This window comes from Gorilla gorilla, chromosome 8, assembly GCF_029281585.2.
Source record: "Gorilla gorilla gorilla isolate KB3781 chromosome 8, NHGRI_mGorGor1-v2.1_pri, whole genome shotgun sequence".
Lineage (NCBI taxonomy): Eukaryota > Metazoa > Chordata > Mammalia > Primates > Hominidae > Gorilla > Gorilla gorilla.
Genome location: NC_073232.2, coordinates 15,587,093 through 15,610,323, shown reverse-complemented (window position 1 = coordinate 15,610,323; position 23,231 = coordinate 15,587,093). Strand labels below are relative to the sequence as shown.

At 43.0% G+C, this 23,231-nt stretch overlaps 1 long non-coding RNA gene across 1 annotated transcript; it reads right to left on the bottom strand.

The window, feature by feature from the left end:
- Nucleotides 1-184: 184 nt before the first annotated feature.
- Nucleotides 185-21,314, bottom strand: LOC129525032 (uncharacterized). The gene is made up of 6 exons (XR_008669051.2): nt 21,254-21,314; nt 18,852-19,107; nt 18,163-18,315; nt 14,635-14,717; nt 11,658-13,107; nt 185-1,640 (listed from the first exon to the last, which is right to left on the bottom strand). It is a non-coding gene; the product is annotated as an uncharacterized lncRNA (long non-coding RNA).
- Nucleotides 21,315-23,231: the final 1,917 nt, after the last annotated feature.

Below are 23,231 nucleotides of genomic sequence, written 5' to 3'. Positions count from 1 at the left end.
TATATGGAAATTGAAAGGATTTACAGTTGCCAAAACAATCTAGAAAAAGAACAGTAAAGCTAAAGAGCCTATCTACCTTACTTTAATACTTTCTATATAGCTACAACTGAAAAGTTAGCATGGTATTGGCATAAATATAGAAAACAAAATCAATGGAACAGAATAAAGAGTCCAGAAATAGACCTAAATTCATATGGTCAATTTAATTTCAAGTGAGACACCAAAGCAACTGAATGGGAAAGTGTAAGTCATTAAGTAATTGGAGATGGAACAGTTACATATACGTACAGAATAAAACGTACCTGGATGCATATCTCACATTGCATGTAAAGTAAATTCATGGTGGATTATAGGCCTAAATGGAAAAATTAACACTATAAAACTTCTAGGAAAAGCATAGGAGAATATCTTCAAGACCCAGCAGACAAATATTTATTAGACAGGATCCAGAAATCACTAACTATAAAAGAAAATATTCATTAGCTACACTTCATCAAAACAAAAAATTTCTCATTAAAAAACACTGTTAAGAAAATGAAAGGGTGAGCCACAGACTGGGCAAAACTATTTGCAATACCTAAATCTAAAACAGAACGTGTATCCAGAATGTATAAAGAATCCCTTCAATTTAATAATAAAAAGACAACCCATTAAAAACATGGGCAAAACAACTTGAATAGACACTTTACAATTACATTTGTGTTAATAGTCAATAAGCACATGACAAATACCCAATGTGTTGTCATCATCAGGGAAATGCAAATTAAAATCATTAAGAGATATCACTATAGAGCCACTAAAATTGCTAAAATTTAAAATATTGAACAATCAGAAGCGGCATACATTGCTGGTAGGAATGTAAAGTGGTAAAACAATTTTGGAAAAAATTTAACAGTTTCCCATAAGGTCTTTCCCCTACTACCCAGCAATTGCACTCCTAAATATTTACCTAAGAGAAATGAAAGTATGTGCCCACACAAAGACTTGTAAACAAGCATTTACAGCAGCTTTCTTTATAGTAGCCCAAAACTGGAAATAACCAAAACATCTACCAACGGTTGAATAGATCAACTTCAGAAAGATCAAAAAGCCAGTGTATTCAGTTAAATAAACGGCCCTTTAAGAGAGTAAAGGTATACGTCAATCACGTCAAAGAGCCTCTAGGGAGAACTAGGGTATCCTTCAGCCATTTCCACAGAAGCCAAAGAGAGTGAACTGATTACCTTGAAAAGATCTGTGGATGTGGCTTTTATCAAATACAGTGACATCCAGTGAAATTCACCAAAGACCCACCGACCTTTTTTTTTTTTTTTTTTTTTTTTTTTTTTGAGACGTCGTCTGGCTCTGTTGCCCAGGCTGGAGTGCAGTGGCGCGATCTCGGCTCACTGCAAGCTCCGCCTCCCGGGTTCACGCCATTCTCCTGCCTCAGCCTCCCCAGTAGCTGGGACTACAGGCGCCCGCCAACACGGCCGGCTAATTTTTTGTATTTTTAGTAGAGACGGGGTTTCACCGTGTTAGCTAGGATGGTCTCGATCTCCTGACCTTGTGATCCGCCTGCCTCCACCTCCCAAAGTGCTGGGATTACAGGCGTGACCGACTTCTTAAGAAAATTGTTCCAGCGGAAAAACTGCCAGCTTGGGCTGAAAGAGACACAGTAAGAAACGAAAAGATGCTATTGAATCCGCAAAATTCTCTGTCAGGGAGCAAGCTGACAAAACTACTCAACTGCAAACAGGAGCTACCTTTCATGAAAAAGGAAAGATGATTCCTAGGATGGAATCACAAGCCCCGGGGGGAGATCCAAGAGCCTGGGAAAATTATTCTGCAATCTTGAAATCTAATCAAGAAACTTCTATTTGCTCAGATGCATTTTGGAATTGCCTTTAACAGGTGGCTTTTACCTTTCATTTCCTCATTTTTTGAACGCAAAGTCTGCAGCTGTGATTCTATGCCTATCCTACCACTGTATGTTGGGAGCAAATAATTTGTAGTTTTAGTTTCACATATCAGCAAATGAAGAGAAGTGGTGCCCCAGTAGCTGTACGCAATGGATTACGCCTAACAGCCTCATTTCCATTTGGTACTGATTTAGATTTTAGATTTGAGCTGATAAAATGTAGATGAGATTTTAGGCTTTGAACTAACACTGTAGCAGAATGAGACTTGCGACTTTTGGAGATGTTGATGTAGTTTGCATTTGGGATAAATAAATCATTGAGGGCCAGAGGGTGGATTGTGGTAGGGAGAATTCTAATAGCATCTCCAAGATTCCCACCCCATGTGTCATCCCCCTTCCCTAGAATGTGGATGGGAACTGTGAATGTGAGAAGATACAGCCGTGATTGGGTAGCAAATCAGTTGACTTTGAGTTAACCATAAGGGAGAACATCCTGGGTGGATCTGATCTAGCCAGGCAGGTCCTTATAGAGAAAAGAAGCAACAGTAGCCGTGCTCCTGCTGGCTGGAAGGAAGGAAACAAATGGTCATCTTCTGAACTTCCTGAGGGGACCACATCATAGGGAGCTACCAGCAGCCTCCAGGAGCTAAGAGCAGTGCCTGTTAACAGCAATCAGGAAAATGGGACTTCAGCCATACAACTGCAATGAAACGACTCTAGCCACCAGTGAGCTTGGAAGAGAACCCTGCACCTGAGATGAGACTAGCAGCCCTGGCCCACAGCTCCCTTTCAGCCTGGTGAGATGCCAAGCACAGAACCCAGCTGAGCCCTCTTGACTCCTGACTCATGGACACCGTTTTAAGCTACTGCATTTGCAATCACCTGTTAGGCAGTATAGAAAACCAATGTTTTACTTAAAGAGGTGATCTTTGGAAAATAATTATGGATCTGTTTCCTTTCTTTTCCTCAAAATCATGCAAAACGTGCAACTGAAACTGAGACAGGGATGAATGACGTCCTTCACCCAGCAGCTCCTCAATCCTGAGAATGGCAAACATGCAGAGGGGATGCATGTAGCCTTTTAGCAAATGTTAAAACTCTCCTATTTGAAGACAGATGGGTGAGTGGGTGGATAGATGGCAGATGATGGAGGTGAGGGCTTTGCCAGGAGTTTGCTGCCTGAGTTGATTAAGGTGCTGTGCCTGCAGAGGTTTTCATAATCGTTCCCTACTTCAGAATTAGCAGTCTCTATTTCATTCTCACCAGATGTTCTCTCCAAAGTGAGATCATTTGACCATGATTGGGAGATAAAAAAGGTAAAGTATTTTTTTTCTAATGTCATCCCTGTGGCAAACCCATTGTCTATGATGTATCTGGGTTCAGAATATCCTACAAGCCTGCCTTCATGCTAATGCCTTGCTTCACCTGCCTGGACTGGATCACTCCCATGTATTAATGGCACCTTGATTAAGGGACGACTCCAGACACTACTGTTTTCAATGGACCATTTGACTGAAGGCACAGAGGATTTTGCATCCTGGGGCAATGCATCCTGTTAAGATACCAGATGGGTGAGAATTCACGGAGGTTTTTGCAGCCTGGAGCAACGCATCCTGTGAGGATCCCAGGTGGGTGAGAGTTCTACCTTTCTTTGAGAAAATAAGAGAAGGGTGATTGTGAAGAGAAATGGCAAAAAAAGAAAAGCATGAGAAGTTGCCCCAAATGCATTCTCAGACATCATTTTTGGGGAAAAGGACACATGAAAATTGAGTCAAGAATCCGGACATTAACTCTTTTAATACTACCAGGCCCTTGTACCTCCTGAAAAGACTTCTTGAAGCCTACATCTCCACTTTGGAAATTGAAAATCAAGATATTTCTGAATAAAAAGCTGAGAAATGTAACTGCTAAAAGCATGAGCCAGGGCAAAACAGGTCTTCCCCAGTTCTCATGACTTAAAAGAGATATTTTAAAACAATTACTGGAAATTACTACCAGAGACCTTGATTTGAAACAACCAAGGTCTTTAGTTTCATTTTAGCTAGACATCAGAAAGTTTTGTGGGGTGTGCATGGGGGATGTGAACGTCTGTCTGTTCTTCAGTGTGTCTCCATATAAGTATTCTGAATAAAAAAAGGAAACTGCTACCTGAGCTGAGTTGATAATACAGATTCAAATATTTATGCATTAGTTAAATCTTCTCCAACATAGCGGCTCCCGTGTGAATCTGGACAAAAAACCCAACTCACAGATGGTGTCCAGTCTAACCGCTCCATTGCCCTATAGTAAAAACATGAGCATAAGAGTTAATATTGCTTTATGACTCAAAATATGATCATCCAGAAGGCAAATAAATTCAAGGAGATGACTTCTTTTTTGATGAGATTTTAAAAAACAACAATGAACATTTTTGCCAATTCTAGTTTTGGTGAATGGCAATAGGAAGGTAATATAATTTCAGGACTCAGTAACATTGTAGATCTACTCTTTATGGCAATATAGATGGAAAGAAGTTTGTGTCAGGCCTCTGAGCCCAAGCCAAGCCATCACATCCCCTGTGACTTGCACGTATACCCAGATGACCTGAAGTAACTGAAGAATCATAAAAGAAGTGAATATGCCCTGCCCCACCTTAACTGAGGACATTCTACCACAAAATAAGTGTAAACGGCCAGTCCTTGCCTTAAGTGATGACATTACCTTGTGAAAGTCCTTTTCCTAGCTCATCTTGGCTCGAAAAGCACCCCCACTGAGCACCTTGCGACCCCCACTCCTGCCCGCCAGAGAACAAACCCCCTTTGACTGTAATTTTCCTTTACCTACCCAAATCCTATAAAACGGCCCCACCCCTATCTCCCTTCGCTGACTCTATTTTTGGACTCAGCCCGCCTGCACCCAGGTGAAATAAACAGCCATGTTGCTCACACAAAGCCTGTTTGGTGGTCTCTTCACACGGACGCGCATGAAATTTGGTGCCGTGACTCGGATCGGGGGACCTCCCTTGGGAGATCAATCCCCTGTCCTACTGCTCTTCGCTCCATGAGAAAGATCCACCTACGACCTCAGGTCCTCAGACCGACCAGCCCAAGAAACATCTCACCAATTTCAAATCCGGTAAGCGGCCTCTTTTTACTCTCTTCTCCAACCTCCCTCACTATCCCTCAACCTCTTTCTCCTTTCAATCTTGGTGCCACACTTCAATCTCTCCCTTCTCTTAATTTCAATTCCTTTCATTTTCTGGTAGAGACAAAGGAGACATGTTTTATCCGTGGACCCAAAACTCTGGCGCCGGTCACGGACTGGGAAGGCAGCCTTCCGTTGGTGTTTAATCATTGTAGGGATGCCTCTCTGATTATTAACCCATGTTTCAAGGGTGTCAGACCATGCAGGGATGCCTGCCTTGGTCCTTCACCCTTAGCGGCAAGTCCCGCTTTTCTGGGGAAGGGGCAAGTACCCCAACCCCTTCTCTCCTTGTCTCTACCCCTTCTCTGCTTTTCCGGGGACAGGGAAAGTACCCCAACCCCTTCTTTCCTTGCGTCTACCCCTTCTCTGCTTTTCCAGGGACAGGGCAAGTACCCCAACCCCTTCTCTCCTTGTCTCTACCCCTTCTCAGCTTTTCTGGGAGAGGGGCAAGTAACCCTCAACCCCTTCTCCTTCACCCTTAGCTACAAGTCCCGCTTTTCTGGGGGAGGGGCAAGTACCCCTCAACCCCTTCTCCTTCACTCTTAGTGGCAAGTCCCGCTTTTCTAGAGGAGGGGCAAGTACCCCAACCTCATATCTCTGTGCCCCAATCCCTTATTTCCATGCCCCAACCTCATATCTCTGCACCCCAATCCCTTATTTCCGTGCCCCAACCTCATATCTCTGCACCCCAATCCCTTATTTCCGTGCCCCAACCTCGTATCTCTGTGCCCCAATCCCTTATTTCCGTGCCCCGACCTCTTATTTCTACGCCACATCCCTTATTTCCGTGCCCCGACCTTTTATCTCTGAGCCCCAACCCTTTTCCCACTTTTCTGGAAGGTAAGAACCCCCGAACCCCTTTCCTCCATTTCTCTACTCTCTTTTCTCTAGGCTTGCTTCCTTCACTATGGGAAACTTCCACCCTCCATTCCTCCTTCTACTCCCTTGGCCTGTGTTCTCAAAAACTTAAAACCTCTTCAACTCACACCTGACCTAAAACCTAAATGCCTTATTTTCTTCTGCAATGCCACTTGACCCTAATATAAACTCGACAGTAGTTCCAAATAGCCAGAAAATGGCACTTTGAATTTTTCCACCCTGCAAGATCTAAATAATTCTTGTCGTAAAATAGGCAAACGGTCTGAGGTGCCTGACGTCCAGGTATTCTTTTACACATCAGTGCCTTCCTAGTCTCTGTGCCCAGGGCAACTCGTCCCAAATCTTCCTTCTTTCCCTCCCGCCTGTCCCCTCAGTACCAACCCCAAGCGTCGCTGAGTCTTTCTAATCTTCCTTTTCTACAGACCCATCTGACCTCTCCCTTCCTCCCCAGGCTGCTCCTCGCCAGGCCGAGCTAGGTCCCAATTCTTCCTCAGCCTCTGCTCCTCCACCCTATAATCTTTTTATCACCTCCCCTCCTCACACCTGGTCCAGCTTACAGTTTCTTTCCTTGACTAGCCCTCCCCCTCCTGCCCAGCAATTTACTCTTAAAAAGGTGGCTGGAGCTAAAGGCATAGTCAAGGTTAATGCTCCTTTTTCTTTATCCCAAATCAGAAGCGTTTAGGCTCTTTTTCATCAAATATAAAAATCCAGCCCAGTTCATAACTTGTTTGGCAGCAACCCTGAGACACTTTACAGCCCTAGACCCTAAAAGGTCAAAAGGCTGTCTTATTCTCAAAATACATTTTATTACCCAATCTGCTCCCGACACTAAATAAAACTCCAAAAATTAAATTCCGGCCCTCAAACCCCACAACAGGATTTAATGAACCTCGCCTTCAAGGTGTACAATAATAGAAAAAGTTGCAATTCCTTGCCTCCACTGTGAGACAAACCCCAGCCACATCTCCAGCACACAAGAACTTCCAAACACCTGAACCGCAGCGGCCAGGCGTTCCTCCAGAACCTCCTCCCCCAGGAGCTTGCTACACATGCCGGAAATCTGGCCACTGGGCCAAGGAATGCCCGCAGCCCGGGATCCCCCCTAAGCCGTGTCCCATCTGTGTGGGACCCCACTAAAAACCGGACTGTTCAACTCACCTGGCAGCCACTCCCAGAGCCCCTGGAACTCTGGCCCAAGGCTCTCTGACTCCTTCCCAGATCTTCTCGGCTTAGCGGCTGAAGACTGACACTGCCTGATCGCCTCGGAAGCCCCCTAGACCATCACGGATGCCGAGCTTCCGGTAACTCTCACAGTGGAAGGTAAGCCTGTCCCCTTCTTAATCAATACGGAGGCTACCCACTCCACATTACCTTCTTTTCAAGGGCCTGTTTCCCTTGCCTCCATAACTGTTGTGGGTATTGATGGCCAGGCTTCTAAACCTCTTAAAACTCCCCAACTCTGGTGCCAACTTAGACAATACTCTTTTAAGCACTCCTTTTGAGTTATCCCCACCTGCCCAGTTCCCTTATTAGGCTGAGACACTTTAACTAAATTATCTGCTTCCCTGACTATTCCTGGACTACAGCTATGTCTCATTGCCGCCCTTCTTCCCAATCCAAAGCCTCCTTTGCGTCCTCCTCTTGTATCTCCCCACCTTAACCCACAAGTATAAGATACCTCTACTCCCTCCTTGACGACCGGTCATGCACCCCTTACCATCTCATTAAAACCTAATCACCCTTACCCCACTCAATGCCAATATCCCATCCCACAGCCCGCTTTAAAAAGATTAAAGCCTGTTATCACTCACCTGCTACAGCATGGCCTTTCAAAGCCTATAAACTCTCCTTACAATTCCCCCATTTTACCTGTCCTAGAACCAGACAAGCCTAACAGGTTAGTTCAAGATCTGCACCTTATCAACCAAATTGTTTTGCCTATCCACCCCGTGGCGCCAAACCCATATGCTCTCCTATCCTCAATACCTGCCTCTACAACCCATTATTCTGTTCTGTATCTCAAACATGCTTTCTTTACTATTCCTTTGCACCCTTCATCCCAGCCTCTCTTTGCTTTCACTTGGACTGACCCTGACACCCATCAAGCTCAGCAAATTACCTAGGCTGTACTGCCGCAGAGCTTCACAGACATCCCCCATTACTTCAATCAAGCCCAAATTTCTTCCTCATCTGTTACCTATCTCTGCATAATTCTCATAAAAACACACGTGCTCTCCCTGCCAATCATGTCCGACTGATCTCTCAAACCCAAGCACTTTCTACAAAACAACAACTCTTTTCCGTCCTAGGCATGGTTAGCGCAGTCATAATTCTTACACAAGAGCCAGGACAACACCCTGTAGGTTTTCTGTCCAAACAACTTGACCTTACTGTTTTAGCCTAGCCCTCATGTCTGCGTGCAGCGGCTGCCGCTGCTTTAGTACTTTTAGAGGCCCTCAAAATCACAAACTGTGCTCAACTCATTCTCTACAGTTCTCCTAACTTCCAAAATCTATTTTCTTCCTCATACCTGATGCATATACTTTCTGCTTCCCGGCTCCTTCAGCTATACTCACTCTTTGTTGAGTCTCCCACAATTACCGTTGTTCCTGGCCCAGACTTCAATCCGGCCTCCCACATTATTCCTAATACCACACCTGACCCCCATGATTGTATCTCTCTGATCCACCTGACATTCACCCCATTTCCCCAAATTTCCTTCTTTCTTGTTCCTCACCCTGATCATGCTTGATTTATTGATTGCGGTTCCACCAGGCCTAATCGCCATACACCAGCAAAGGCAGGCTATGCTATAGTACAAGCCACTAGCCCGCCTCTTAGAACCTCTCATTTCCTTTCCATCGTGGAAATCTATCCTCAAGGAAATAACTTCTCAGTGTTCCATCTGCTATTCTACTACTCCTCAGGGATTATTCAGGCCCCCTCCCTTCCCTACACATCAACCTCAAGGATTTGCCCCCACCCAGGACTGGCAAATTAGCTTTACTCAACATGCCCTGAGTCAGAAAACTAACATATCTCTTGGTCTAGGTAGCCACTTTCAGTGGATAGGTACAGGCCTTTCCTACAGGGTCTGAGAAGGCCACCACAGTCATTTCTTCCATTCTGTTAGACAGAATTCCTCAGTTTAGCCTTCCCACCTCAACACAGTCTGATAACAGATGAGCCTTCATTAGTCAAATCAGCCAAGCAGTTTTTCAGGCTCTTAGTATTCAGTGAAACCTTTATATCCCTTACAGTCCTCCGTCTTCAAGAAAAGTAGAACGGACTAAAGGTCTTGTAAAAACACACCTCACCAAGCTCAGCCACCAACTTAAAAAGGACTGGACAATACTTTTACCACTTTCCCTTCTCAGAATTCAGGCCTGTCCTTAGAATGCTACAGGGTACAGCCCATTTAAGCTGTTGTATAGATGCTCCTTTTTATTAGGCCCCAGTCTAATTCCAGACACCAGACCAACTTGGACTGTGCCTCAAAAAACTTGTCATCCCTACTGTCTTCTGACTAGTCATACTCCTATTCACCATTCTCAACTACTCATACATGCCCTGCTCTTGTTTACAGTGCCGGTTTACACTGTTTTTCCAAGCCATCACAGCTGATATCTCCTGGTGCTATCCCCAAACTGCCACTCTTAACTCTTGAAGTAAATAAATAATCTTTGCTGGCAGGACTATGCTGAATCTCCTTAGGCACCCTCTAATCAGATATCCTGAGTCATCCCAATTCTTAGACCTTTTATACCTGTTTTTCTCCTTCTGTTATTCCATTTAGTTTCTCAATTCATCCAAAACCGTATCCAGGCCATCACCAATCATTCTATACGACAAACATTTCTTCTAACATCCCCACAATATCACCCCTTACCACAAGACCTCCCTTCAGCTTAATCTCTCCCACTCTAGGTTCCCACGCCGCCCCTAATCCCGCTTGAAGCAGCCCTCAGAAACATCGCCCATTCTCTCTCCATACCACCCCCCAAAAAATTTCGCTGCCCCAACACTTCAACACTATTTTGTTTTGTTTTTCTTATTAGTATCAGAAGGCAGGAATGTCAGGCCTCTGAGCCCAATCCAAGCCATCACATCCCCTGTGACTTGCACGTATATGCACAGATGGCCTGAAGTAACTGAAGAATCACAAAAGAAGTGAATATGCCCTGCCCCACCTTAACTGAGGACATTCCACCACAGAAGAATTGTAAATGGCCGATCCTTGCCTTAAGTGATGACATTACCTTGTGAAAGTCCTTTTCCTAGCTCATCTTGGCTCAAAAAGCACCCCCACTGAGCACCTTGCAACCCCCACTCATGCCCGCCAGAGAACAAACCCCCTTTGACTGTAATTTTCCTTTACCTACCCAAATCCTATAAAATGGCCCCACCCCTATCTCCCTTCCCTGACTCTCTTTTCGGACTCAGCCCGCCTGCACCCAGGTGAAATAAACAGCCATGTTGCTCACACAACGCCTGTTTGGTGGTCTCTTCACATGGACACACATGAAAGTTTGTGTAAAGATTTATTACACCAAAACTCTGTGAGCAGTTCATTAACCTTCAAGGAACTACCATGTATTACATTCAAAGACAAAGAAAATCAAAACTTTATCTATCTTGGGGCAGCCACGATATTGAAGACAGGTCCGTAGTATTTTCTTGATTCTGAACATAAATTTTGAGCTCTTTCAGAGAAGTAGAGGAAGATGCAACATGGAATGTCCTTTATACATCATTATAACTCCTCCCTGGCTTTCTCGCTTGCCCTAAGGTGACCCACGTTTTAATATGCAACCTGAAAGTCCGTTTAATTTAGAAAGAGTCATGACCAGGAATTTTCAGAGCGAATTTTAAAAGTCATGATGGGGACTGGAAACTAGACCTAAACTTGAAAGATGTTTGTCAGCAAGGTTTTATTGTATTCCATTTGAATCTGCAAGCAGCCAAAGCACCAATGATAACGTAGCACCAGCAATAACAATTATAGTAATAATATCTGCCATTTTTGACCATTATCCTGCAATAAGCATTGTGCTTAATATGCATGATTTCGTGCAAGTCTCACACTAACCCTTTGAGGAGACAATACATTTTGTATCCTCATTTTATATATAGAACAAATGGTAGGAGAATTGGGTTATAACAAGGAATCAATAAACAATGTAAATGCATGCTATATGATAGTAGTATTATCTTCACATTGAAAATAATTTGGCTTCAGTAAAACACATTTTAATCTGTCCTGTTAAATTGCTAATTCTACACTTAATCTTAATTTTTAAGTTTCATGTTTAAGGACTATGAACAGAAGGGTTTTAAATCTTAGGTTTAAATAATAAAAACTAATTCAGTCAGTAATCAGATATATATATACATATATATATAGAAAGAGAGGGGAAGAGAGAGAGAGAGCATAGTATTGTGATTTATTTTAAGGAATCTGCATTTTACTCAAATTTATGAAGCATTGCAGTACACACTGATAGCTGCAAGAAGACAAAAGCAATGGCCAGGTGTGGTGGCTCACGCCTGTAATCCCAGCACTTTGGGAGGCTGAGGTGGGCAGATCACTTGAAGTCAGGAGTTCAAGATTAGCCTGGCCAATGAGGTGAAACCCCATCTCTAATAAAAATACAAAAATTAACCAGGCGTGGTGGCACATGCCTGTAATCCCACCTACTTGGGAGGCTGAGGCAGGAGAATCGCTTGATCTTGGGAGGCAGAGGTTGCAGTGAGCCGAGATCACACCACGGCACTCCAGCCTGGTTGATAAACCAAGAGTCCATCTCAGAGAAATAAAAAAAAACAAAAAAAACAAGAACTGATTATGCTAATCCTGGAGGAAAGAGATTGATGGTAAAGAAATAAAGAAACATGTCAAAAGAGTACTCAGTCATCTAAAAGCCTCCTGCCCAGAAGAGTTGTTGCATTTTTCTTCATGGCCCCAACAGCTAGAATTACAATTAATGGGTGGAGGAAGCCACACACACATGGACCCACACACACATACACACATGCACCCACACATTTACACACACGCGCACACACACAGAGTTGTGGCAAAATTGAATGAGCTACCTTGGGTGGAAATGAACCTCCTTTCACTGGGGGCATTTCAACGAAGACTTCCATGACTAGTGTGGGCAAGAAGGGTTGACCAGAACATTAAGACCCCTTACTGTGCTAGGATTCTCTGCCTCTTAGGGGAAGAGTGTTGAAGCTGGGAAGTCAGAATTAATGTCACCATTTTGCCATGACTAGATCTGTTTGTGTTGAAACCTCAAAAAAATAGGCAGTATCTTGAAGACAGAGACACCAACCAGGGGAGGGAAAGTACTTGTTTTTTCCAAGGAACTCCTTAACAACGACAAGGGGGTAGAGGAAGGAAAGTATTAATAACTGGGCTGATGACATGTGAATGACAATAGAACAGCCTCTCCTACCTTGCAGATGATAATCTCCCCAGTGACCTTTCTCCTTGCTACACGTTTCCACAGAGAATCCAGCTCCCCAAACCTCCCTTCCACAACTCACCACACTCCCACCTAAGACATACATTAAATTGGCTCATTCCTCATGCCAGAGAAGTCTAGATAAGAGAAAATGAGTCTTTATTGGCAAGAAAGAGCCAGCAGACAGATAGCAGATGAACGGGAAGGAAAGATCACTCAGCTATTTTAAGAGAACTGACAGGAGGCCGGGTACAGTGGCTTATGCCTGTAATCCCAGCACTTTGGGAAGCCAAGGCAGGCAGATCACTTAAGGTCAGGAGTTCGAGACCAGCCTGGCCAACGTGGTGAAACCTCATCTCTACTAAAAATACAAAAAGTAGCCAGGCATGGTGGTGCATGCCTGTAATCCCAGCTACTTGAAAGGCTGAGGCAGGAGAATCACTTGAACCTGGGAGGTGAAGATTGCAGTGAGCCAAGATCATGCCACTGCACTCCAGCCTGGGCGACAGAGTGAGATTCCATCTCAAAAAAATAAAAAAAAAAAAAAGCGAGAACTGACAGGAGATGCAGAAATGAGCATCTCTGAGAAGTGAAAGAGCCCAGTGCACTGAAGCTGATGGAGACCTAGGGGAGCTTGGTGACAGTGGAAATGGCCACGTTCATGTCACAGTCCAGCATCTGTGGCAGAAAAACATAACAATCAATTAAAGTTACAGTAAATAAACAAATACAGACCAATTACATAGCTTCCTCCTTTTCTGCAGTATAAAAAGCAGTGATCACCGTTTCAAAATTTTGCAGGATGTTAAGTGGGAAAACATACTTCAAATTATTTTGTTTCCATAAAGAATGTACGTACTATTTCTGTAAAGTTGCATTGATTCAACATACCTAAACCTGATTTCTTGTATATAGTAAATAAAACAGTGCATATCTTATTTTTCCCTGGTTTATAAGTTATCAAAAAAATGGATAAAAAATTATGCCTGAGCGGTTGTGTATTTCCTCCATATAATGGTTCCGTATGCACTCATCATAGCATACCCCCTCTGCCACCCAGTTTAATGTTGCAACCCTTGCCATTCCCTCTTACGGGTGTCATTCCTCTAACTCTGCTTTTTCTTTTCCCCATAATTACCCTCAAAAGCAATGGATAACATACTTCTTTGCTTTGTTTATTGCTTGTCTCTTTCTGCTAGAATGAGGACTCCGTGAGGGCAGAGGGTCTCTGTCTGTGCTTTCCTTCATATTTCCCATGTCCACAACAGAACCTGCCCTATGGGGCACTTGGTTCATATTTGTTGACTAATTAATTGCCCATTGTCTATTTTTCATCTGCTTTTAACACTCATTGTAGATCCCTTAAAGACAGAAACCATTTCTACTGTGCAATCCCAGCACTCAGTGGGCGCTTTAGCGACGTAGAATGGATGAGGAAAGAGAAAGCAGCAGCCCTTCGCATTCAGAAGCCGGCCTGGATCCCACAGCCAGGCCATGTTATTCTCCCACCAGACATCGACAGTCACACAGAACACCAACCTCAACGAAGCTTACTCTGAGGCCACTGTCAAATGAAATGAAGCAGGCCCACTTCAGTGATCTCAGACACCATCCTTTGTACTCAGTGTGGTTGTTCATCTGGGCACCATTTATAATTTCATAACTTCATAATTTTATAATTTTATTTATAAATTATAATTTTCATAACTTCATAATTTCATCTAAACACAAAGAAAAGCAAGGCCACTGTGCCACCCACAAATGTCAAACATCCCCTCTCTAGACTAACATGAGTGACTGCTACTTCTTTGCCAATTGCAGCTTTATCCTCATTTTAGTCTCTCCTCTGCATACAGAAGATTGACTGAGATCATAGGCATAATCCATTCTAGAGAAACCTCTACTTCCTTAGAGCCCCCTCCCAGCTCACCCAGTCAAAGCCTAAATCCTATCATTGTTTGTTTTCAACACCTCTTACGGGGCCACCCCATTTCCTCCGTGGTGTGTGTTCTCTCTTGCTGCAATAAGTAATAAGCCCAACTTTTAACTATAGGGGTGTTTCGGTGGCCTGTGACTGAGGGTCATCGATGGAATAAATGAATTACTTAATTGATGCTAGCATTTCATAACACATCTGCCTTGGGATTCCTTGGGTATCTTAGACATTACAACTCCCCAAAGCCTTTTGAAGGAAAAGAGTTTTACCTCTTTGCTTCTCTAGCAAAATAGATGGATTCTTCCAACTCCAGGAAAACCTCAGGAGATTTATCTCAATGGGATTTAGTCATCTGAAAGTAAACCCATAAGCCAGACATACAGGACGTGAAAGACTTTTGAGTAATTTTTAAATTACAAAATTTGCTACATTATACATTGGTATAGGTATTTATTCACAACCACAAAGTTGTCACCTATAAAAACAATTTCAAGTTACATCTCTAAGCCATAGCCAGCTACTTTTTCAAGGTATTGGTACATGGAAGATTTCAGCAGTTCTTCTAAGTACAAAGTAATGAGACAGCGTAGCCCACCTGTTACTCAGCCCACCCTAATATATTTTTCTATACATGTCTGCTGACCGCCAGAGCTTGCAGCACCCGCCAGCTGGCGCCACCCCCACTGATCAGATCTTGCAAACTGCGTGAAGAAGCTAACATCAGGAGCATTCCACTATAAATCTTACTCACGGGAGTTAACCCTGTCCCCTGCATGTGCACAGGACCATGAGAATGACCAATCCGGACCCTTGCCTCATTATAATACTAAAATCCCTGCCCAATGAGAGGCTTATCTGCCATGTGAAATATGAAAAAGTATGTCTCTACACTGCCCTTGCATGGCTGAAATTCCTTCCAAATCATGTTTACATACCTTTTATTTAACGTCGACCCCTTTTCTTCCCCCAAATAAAAGATCCCAAGCAGCTCTTCCCAGGGAGCCAGCCAGGGAATCCTTCATCCTGTGCTGTCTCCCTCTTGCTCAAGCATAAGCCCTCAAAGCCTTTTCTGGGAAACTTGCTTGGCTTCGTGTCAATTTCTATTGCATGGGAGCTTAGAACCTGTGGTCCATAACAATAACAGGTCTTACTTTAACTCTGTGTTCTACAAACACAAACTACAATGAAGAGGGCTGGGAAGGAGTAGGGACTTGGAAGTCATTCTTAAAGAACATGGTGCCAATGCTGGACGCTAGTTAAAGTTAATGAGAACAGATTTTATTCAGTCTATTGCAAAGGGAAGTGTCCAGCATAAACTGAGTTCATCTTTTGTTCTGTGCACAGGTGACTGGGTGTTTCAAGGAAAGAATCAGAAAGTAGGAGTAGGGATGGAACACAGGCTCAGTGGAGTCAGGGAAGCAGAAACTTAAAAAAGCGGGAAGGAGGTGGTTGGTTTACGTGATTAGTCCATCTGTGTTTGTTAACTGGCGATTATCCAGTTAGGCTTCTGTCCTCCCATGGAGACTAGAAGGCAGGTGCCCTATCTTCAGGGGTTGGCTGGAACAAAAAGTAAATCATTCTGGCAGCCTTGAGTTTTCCCAGGCAGGAACTTAAGGAGCCTGGAGTCCTCATCCCAGGAGTGCATCCTTGAGCTATTAGGAACTGTGCTGTGACAGTGCTGACTCCTTGTTAGAGAAAAGCTTGCTTGAATGCAATTATTGCTTCGCTTGAGTTTGTGCATTATTTACTAAAAACAGCTACAGGAAAACAAGATCTTCAACAGAGATAAAAGAAAATTTGCCAACCAACAGCTCTAAGAATGGGCTGACGAACCTGTAGAAGCTCACGAAACACTGATGAAGAAAGCAATGATTAACTGGCTGCCTGTGATTGTGCACATTTCACAGAAATGTTTTGGTCATCATTTCCCCTAATTTCCCTTAACCCCCCCCCGGATCAAGATCCAGAAGCAAAGCTCCGAGAGGTGGTCTCTGAGTGCTAGTTCACTCCCTCCTCTGGTTTGCCGGCTTCTTGAATGAAGCGAACTTTCTTTTCACCAAAGCTCTCTTGAGTTTTTGGCTTTCAAGCAATGAGTAGACCAGATCTGAGTTCAGTTACAATGATAGTGTTTGTTTGTGCCTCTTAGTGTGGGAATGGGTAGAAAAAATTGTCTGTGCTGAGAGTCAGCCATCCTCATGGGCCAAGGTTAAGGCCTAGTTGAGAAGATGGCTCAGAGGAGCCTTAGCTTAATCAAGAAGAGAGTCTTTGTCAGCGGGAATGTAACCAAGTATCCCCATTTATTAAGACAAAGAGAACGCGTTATTTTTTCATTATTATTTTCTTCTTTTCTCTTTTCTCCTTTTCCCATCTCCCCACTTCCTACTTAGCTCTTTAGAAATGCAATTATAACATTCTGCCTTCTCCAGATGTTCTTTACAAGGCAAGCTTATCTAACTGTATACTTACTTAGAGGCTCCAGGGCAGAAAACTCTCCCCAAGGAGATGCCTCAAGAAACAACAGTCAATTTACAACCCAAAGTATTCCCGGCATGAAACTCTCTCCCACCTGGAGCATATCTTGAGACAAGTCTGCTTTGCATCCTGGTTCTGCCTGTGATGGTGCCGGCTTGAGCAGTAGATAAAGCACCGAGGCAAGTCCCATGGACCCCCAGCTGCTCACTCCCTCCCCTGCATGCCGCTCATGCCAGGCCTCCTTTTAAAAGTGCCCACTTTCTCCTCCAAAATTGAAGCAGTACCCTTAAGGCAGGAAGCCTGGACTTCTTCCCATAAGCTAGCTTTAGAATAAAATGTCACTTTCTTTATACCAGACCTTGCTCTTGTTGATTGGACTCTGCAGGTGGTGATCAAGTGAACCTGTGATTCGGTTACAGGGAGATTGACCAAGCAGCTCTGGAGCTCAGTTTCTCCCAAAAAGTATCGTATGTAGATTCTCCCAACGTGGTGATGAGGTTACTCGTGGACACATAAGAAGACATAGTAGTTATCTCCACAACTTCCATGCTACCCTCCCTCTACGTGTAGCACCCATGAAATTTGAGTGTCAGAGAAGGGCAGGGTGGAGAGAAACATCAAAGACTAAAACCAGGACTCTGATTCAAGAGCTAGGCCTGCTCTGCCTCTAGCCACTAGATCTCCCTTTTTGTTTAAGACAGTCTGAGTTTGCTTTTCGGTTACTTACAACTGAAACCATCCAAACTGAAATATAAATTTTAATATAATCTTTTGGGGTAAATAAGAGAACAAATCAAACATAATCAGAGGACAAACTCTTCATTTATTGTCAAGGGAACTGCAGCTAGAAAGAATAAATACAGAATGGTTTTGCAGTTTAATAGTTTGGTGCTTCATCCATAGAAGGGATAAACTTCCAAACCTATGATTCTATATGGAAAGATGGTGGCTAAGTTGGGCCCAGTAGTGATCTCAGACACCATCCTTTGTATGCAATGTGGTTGTTCATCTGGGCACCGTTTATTATCCCCAGCAGTAATGGGTTGCTCTAAGCATATGTTAAAATATAGTTAGTGAATAATGACCTTTTAAATTCATGTACCTACATAATGTCAATTTATTTGAATACTTGGCTTAAAAACCATTGTATTGAACTAGGCATGAGCACATTGACATGCTACTGCCTTTTATAACCCTGGTCTCTCTACAAGATCATCCATTATCTCCTAATTAAACAACAAAGGTTCCTTGGAAAGGCCCCAGTTAGACATCATTACCAAGCATTTTGCCATCATTTGCTAGATTAATGAGACTAATTATACAACCTGCAGCGATGAGTCAAGACCTTGGCGAAACAGGAGAGATGAGGTATCCAAATCCTTTTGTAAATCGCTTTAAATCAAAGCAGTCCATCCCCTATTGATAGACTGGATTACTTCAAGTGTTAGTATCTCTCTTCCTCTCAGTCACTGCATGCTCTGAAAGGGGAATGGATGACTCATAACTCTTGGGAATTCACTCTCTGCCTCTCTGCGACAGCATTGGATCCATTTTCAGCTTTACAGCATTGAGCATGTGGGCTGGGTGAGAACACTAGATATTATATTGGGTCTTCTGGTTTCGATTAGAAGAGGAGATAAGAAGAAAACTCAGTGAAACATGCAGCACATGATTAAGAACCATTCTTATCTAAAAGAATTGGAAAGAAGATTAACATTGGTTCAAAAGGTGGACTCTGAGGGTAAACGACCAGGGCTCCTGGCCCCCTCTCCTTCCTACTTGTGCAACCATAGGGAAATTACTGCATTTAATGTTTTTAAGCCTCATTTTCCCATTCTGTAAAGTGGGAATAATAATAGTACCTTTCATACACTGTTGTCTTGAGAACTCAGTGTGAGAAGGTGCTCAGCCCCAGTGCTTATTAATGCTCAATAAATGTTAGCATATGGTTTCACAAAAAGGATAATGACACTGTTGTTTTTAAAAAAGCTAATATAGATATGTTTATACTTACACGTATTCTTACTGCAGTCTTAGTAGCATTTCAAAGGAGGGACTTGGACGTTTGCAAGATTTTGAAGTCTGAATTAAGATAGGTCTTTCAATGTGGGTGTGTAATTAGGATTGAGTAAAGATCAAGATATAATAGTTTAGGATTGGTAGATAAAGCAATTGTATGGGTTTCCAGGTAAGAGGTTCACACAATCTTAGGATATAATCTGTCGTTTCATGTTTTCTAATGGTGAGTTGATGGGTCTTTCAAGATATTCCTGAAATGAGCAATAAGGTTATTTTCAGGTTTATTTTCCTGGGCAAGAGTTTAATAGACTAGCAAATTATGTTGAAAGAACACGGTGGAATAATAAAGTCAATAAGTTCTGTGAATTTTCATGTTCAATGTAAAATAAAATAGTGGTTAACCCGAAATTCATTTCTATATAAAACTTTTGGCAGTTAATTTTGCAGCAAATTTCTGTGTTAAATTTTATTTTATGAAAAGTGCTGCTAATAACTTTGTATGCATTTACCATCTCTTCATGGACACAAAGGAACCATTAAGGGAAAAGTTGGCCTTAGATCAAAATTTCTCTTCAAGAGAATTCATATTTGTAAAATCAAGAAGCAAGTTACCATACCAAATAATAAAGGATTCCCTGAGGGGCCAGTCTCTTCTTTACTTAGGGTGTCATTAAGGTTTAATTTGTGGTCACACTACTGAAATCTTATTTTTAGAGGAGAAAAAGAAAAACATTAAAAAGAACATGGCAAAAAGTCTTCCTTCATGTCAATCAGTAGACTCCATCATATTTTCTCATCATTTAACCACCCCCATGACTACATTCCTCCTAATTCAGTTTAGGAGGATGAATATTCTACAGATCTATAGTGCAGCCACTCCCATTGCCCATCCTTCAGATTTCTTGCCTCTTTCATTCTAGGTCCCACCCCCTGGCAAAACACCATCCATTGGTAAACCTGGCTGTTGCAAACCGACAGCCATTTCCACTTGTACTTGACCATGAAAAATTGTCGGTTATTTTGGAAGAGAAAACAGTAGTGTGGAAAGTTCTATGTGAGTGAGGGTTGGCTACTTTCCTGCCACCTGGTTACAATAAAACCAAGTCACAGATTCAACACCACCATGTATTTAGACATTTTTATACGTAATCGTTTATTAGCAGGCAGATGGGGAGGGTTCTGCAGGCTTCATGAAGTCTGAGCTCCCTGACCTTTTAGAGATCTGTCCACTTCTTGCCAGAGACTCTCTGGGACATACACAACATTGCAGAAAGAGGACTCTGTGACCCCAACGCCTGTCACCAGGCAACAAAAAACCGTCTGACTCATTCTAAACACAGGCCCAGATAGGGATGTAATTTGCTATTCTAAGTGTAAGTAATGTCTCTAAAACATTTTAGGCCACCCATACCGCTTTACTACCACTAATCTTTGTAATCTCAGCACTTTGGGAGGCCGAGGAGGGTAGATCACGAGGTCAGCAGTTCGAGACCAGCCTGATTAACATGGTGAAACCCCGCCTCTACTAAAAATACAAAAATTAGCTAGGCATGGTGGTGCGCGCCTGTAGTCCCAGCTACTCAGGAGGCTGAGGCAGGAGAATCGCTTGAACCCAGGAGGCAGAGGTTGCAGTGAGCCGAGATCATGCCACTGCACTCCAGCCTGGTTGACAGAGTGAGACTCCATCAAAAAAAAAAAAAAAATTCCCATTTCCAACAATTGTGTTAATTAATGAGTGTCAAACTTCACAAAGAAAAATGCACTCTTAATATTTATTAAGCTACTTTTTTAAAAAGCCTGGAGTTGACCAGGGATAGAAGGAATCAAATTCCTTGTTGTAAATGCCTATGGAGGATGGACTTTCTGACACCCTGAGAGTGAATTTCTAAGACAGCAACTGAAGGCCCCCATGAGCAGACTTCAACTTTCTAATCTGGAGGGAAGTTTTAAATGATGTTCAGGATACAAAAGGTTAAAGATGTGTGACATATAGTACATGCAAGTGGAATTTGTTTCCCTTGTTTAAAACTAATCATGTCTTTTTTTTTTTTTTTTTTTGAGATGGAGTCTTGCTCTGTTGCCCAAGCTGGAGTGCAGTGGCATGATCTCGACTCACTGCAACCTCCGCCTCCTGGGTTAAAGCGATTCTCCTGCTTCAGCCTCCCGAGTAGCTGGGATTACAGGCGCTCACCACCATGCCCAGCTAATTTTTGTATTTTTAGTAGAGGCGGGGTTTCGCCATGTTAGCCAGGCTAGTCTCAAACTCCTGACCTGAGGTGTTCTGCCCGCCTTGGCCTCCCAAAGTGCTGGGATTACAGATATGAGCCACTGCGCCCGGCCTAATCATATCTTTTTAAGCAATCAATTGTTTCCTAGAGAAAAATATAACTAACTTACCTTTTGAAATTAAGCTCTTCCCTTTTGCTTCAGGAAAAACTCACCCAAACTAGGCTTCTCCTCTGTTCTCACACTAGAACAATAAACACAGAAGACTTCTGTGACCAAAGGTGTGGGAGTTTCTTCTCACCACCAAGCAGTGGACACCAGCTGGGTGTCCTCCAACTGAATTCCAACTCTATCTACCTGGAGATAGTGACCAATCTCATTGGTTGAAGGCTCAGTCCCCAACCCCCTCCTTCCTCCTAGTTGCAAGTCCAAGCCTCCTGAACTCTGACCAACTGGCATCAAGTCAGGGTTTCCACGACTCTCCCTGGGTTTGATTAATTTGCAAGAGCAGCCCACGGGACTCAGGGAAACACGTTTACTGGTTTATTCTAAAGAATGTTGCAAAGGACACAGATGAAGAGATGCATATGGTGAGATACGTGGGACGGGGTACAGAGCTTTCATGTCCTGGGCATGACACCCTCCAGGGCCCTCCACGTGTTCCACTAACTGCAAGCCCTCTGAATTCTGTCCTTTTTAGTTTTTACGAAGCCGTGACTGATTAAACCATTGGTCATTGGTGATCAACTTGACCTTCTTTAATGTGACACATGTGCTGCCTAAAAATTCAATTCTGAGTCAAACTTGAGGTACACACAGATGTCATTGTCAACTGAAGGGCTACAACTTTTTCCCTTGCTCTTGGTGTTTATTAAATAACAGAAAATTTGTTCCTATGTGCAGGAAGTTGCAACTGCAGTGAAGTGCTCATCGTTTCCCTGAGGCTGACAGAGAACTGTCTTACCCAGAAACCCAGGACTCACCTCCGGAGTGATATGTGAGTCCCATCTAGAGAGTCTGGGGTTGCATGGGGTGCAGGATTCTTCCTCTTCTCTTCAGACTCTGTTCTCAGACTGAGTCAAAGATTCAACAAAACGCTCCCTCACCTGGTCATGCACTTGTGTTTAAAGAGAGGGTAAGTATGGTTCAGTTTCATTCTACAGTGCTGCCAGGTTCTGCTCAATAAGAATTGAGACTTACTGATGGTCCCAGGCCCAAGCAACAATGGAAACATCTCAAGGATTTCTTTTGCCTCATGGTTTTTTCCAAAACTTTAGTTTTCTTTTAAATCCAAAAACTCTTGACATTTTTGGTGAAAACATTTTCTCCAGGGCTGTGCAGAGGCTTATTCAACTGGTTGATGTTATGAAAAACATCTGCCAATGTGACTAGTGTTAATAAGCCATTCTCCATCTTCAAAGCACTCCAAAAACCTGGTTTTGTGTCATCTTGAAAGTATCCCTCAAGCACAGTCATGACATTTCTGTTTGGAGGAGAAGATGATGTCTCTTTATCTGACTTTTCACAAAATTTTAAAAATCTCAGTTGAACTTATCCCTGTTTAACTGTATTTGCAGGAGCATTCAAACCTTTTGTTACTTTCTTTTCTTTTCTTTTTTTTTTTTTTTTTTTGAGACAGAGTCTCACTCTGTTGTCCAGGCTGGAGTGCAGTGGCGAAATCTCAACTCACCCCAACCTCCGCCTCCTGGGTTCAAGTGATTCTAGTGCCTCAGCCTCCCAAGTACCTGGGACTATAGGTGCCCACCACCACACCTGTCTAATTTTTGTATTTTTAGTAGAGATGGGGTTTAAAAAATTCTGAGCAAACTATCGCAAGGACAGAAAACCAAACACCGCATATTCTCACTCATAGGTGGGAATTGAACAAAGAGAACACTTGGACACGGGATGGGGAACATCACACACCGGGGCCTGTCGTGGGGTGAGGGAGGGGGGAGGGATAACATTAGAAGATATATCTAATGTAAATGACGAGTTAATGGGTGCAGCACACCAACATGGCACATGTATACATATGTAACAAACCTGCACATTGTGCACATATACCCTAGAACTTAAAGTATAATTAAAAAAAAAAAAAAAGAGATGGGGTTTCACCCTATCGGCCAGGCTGGTCTTGAACTCCTTA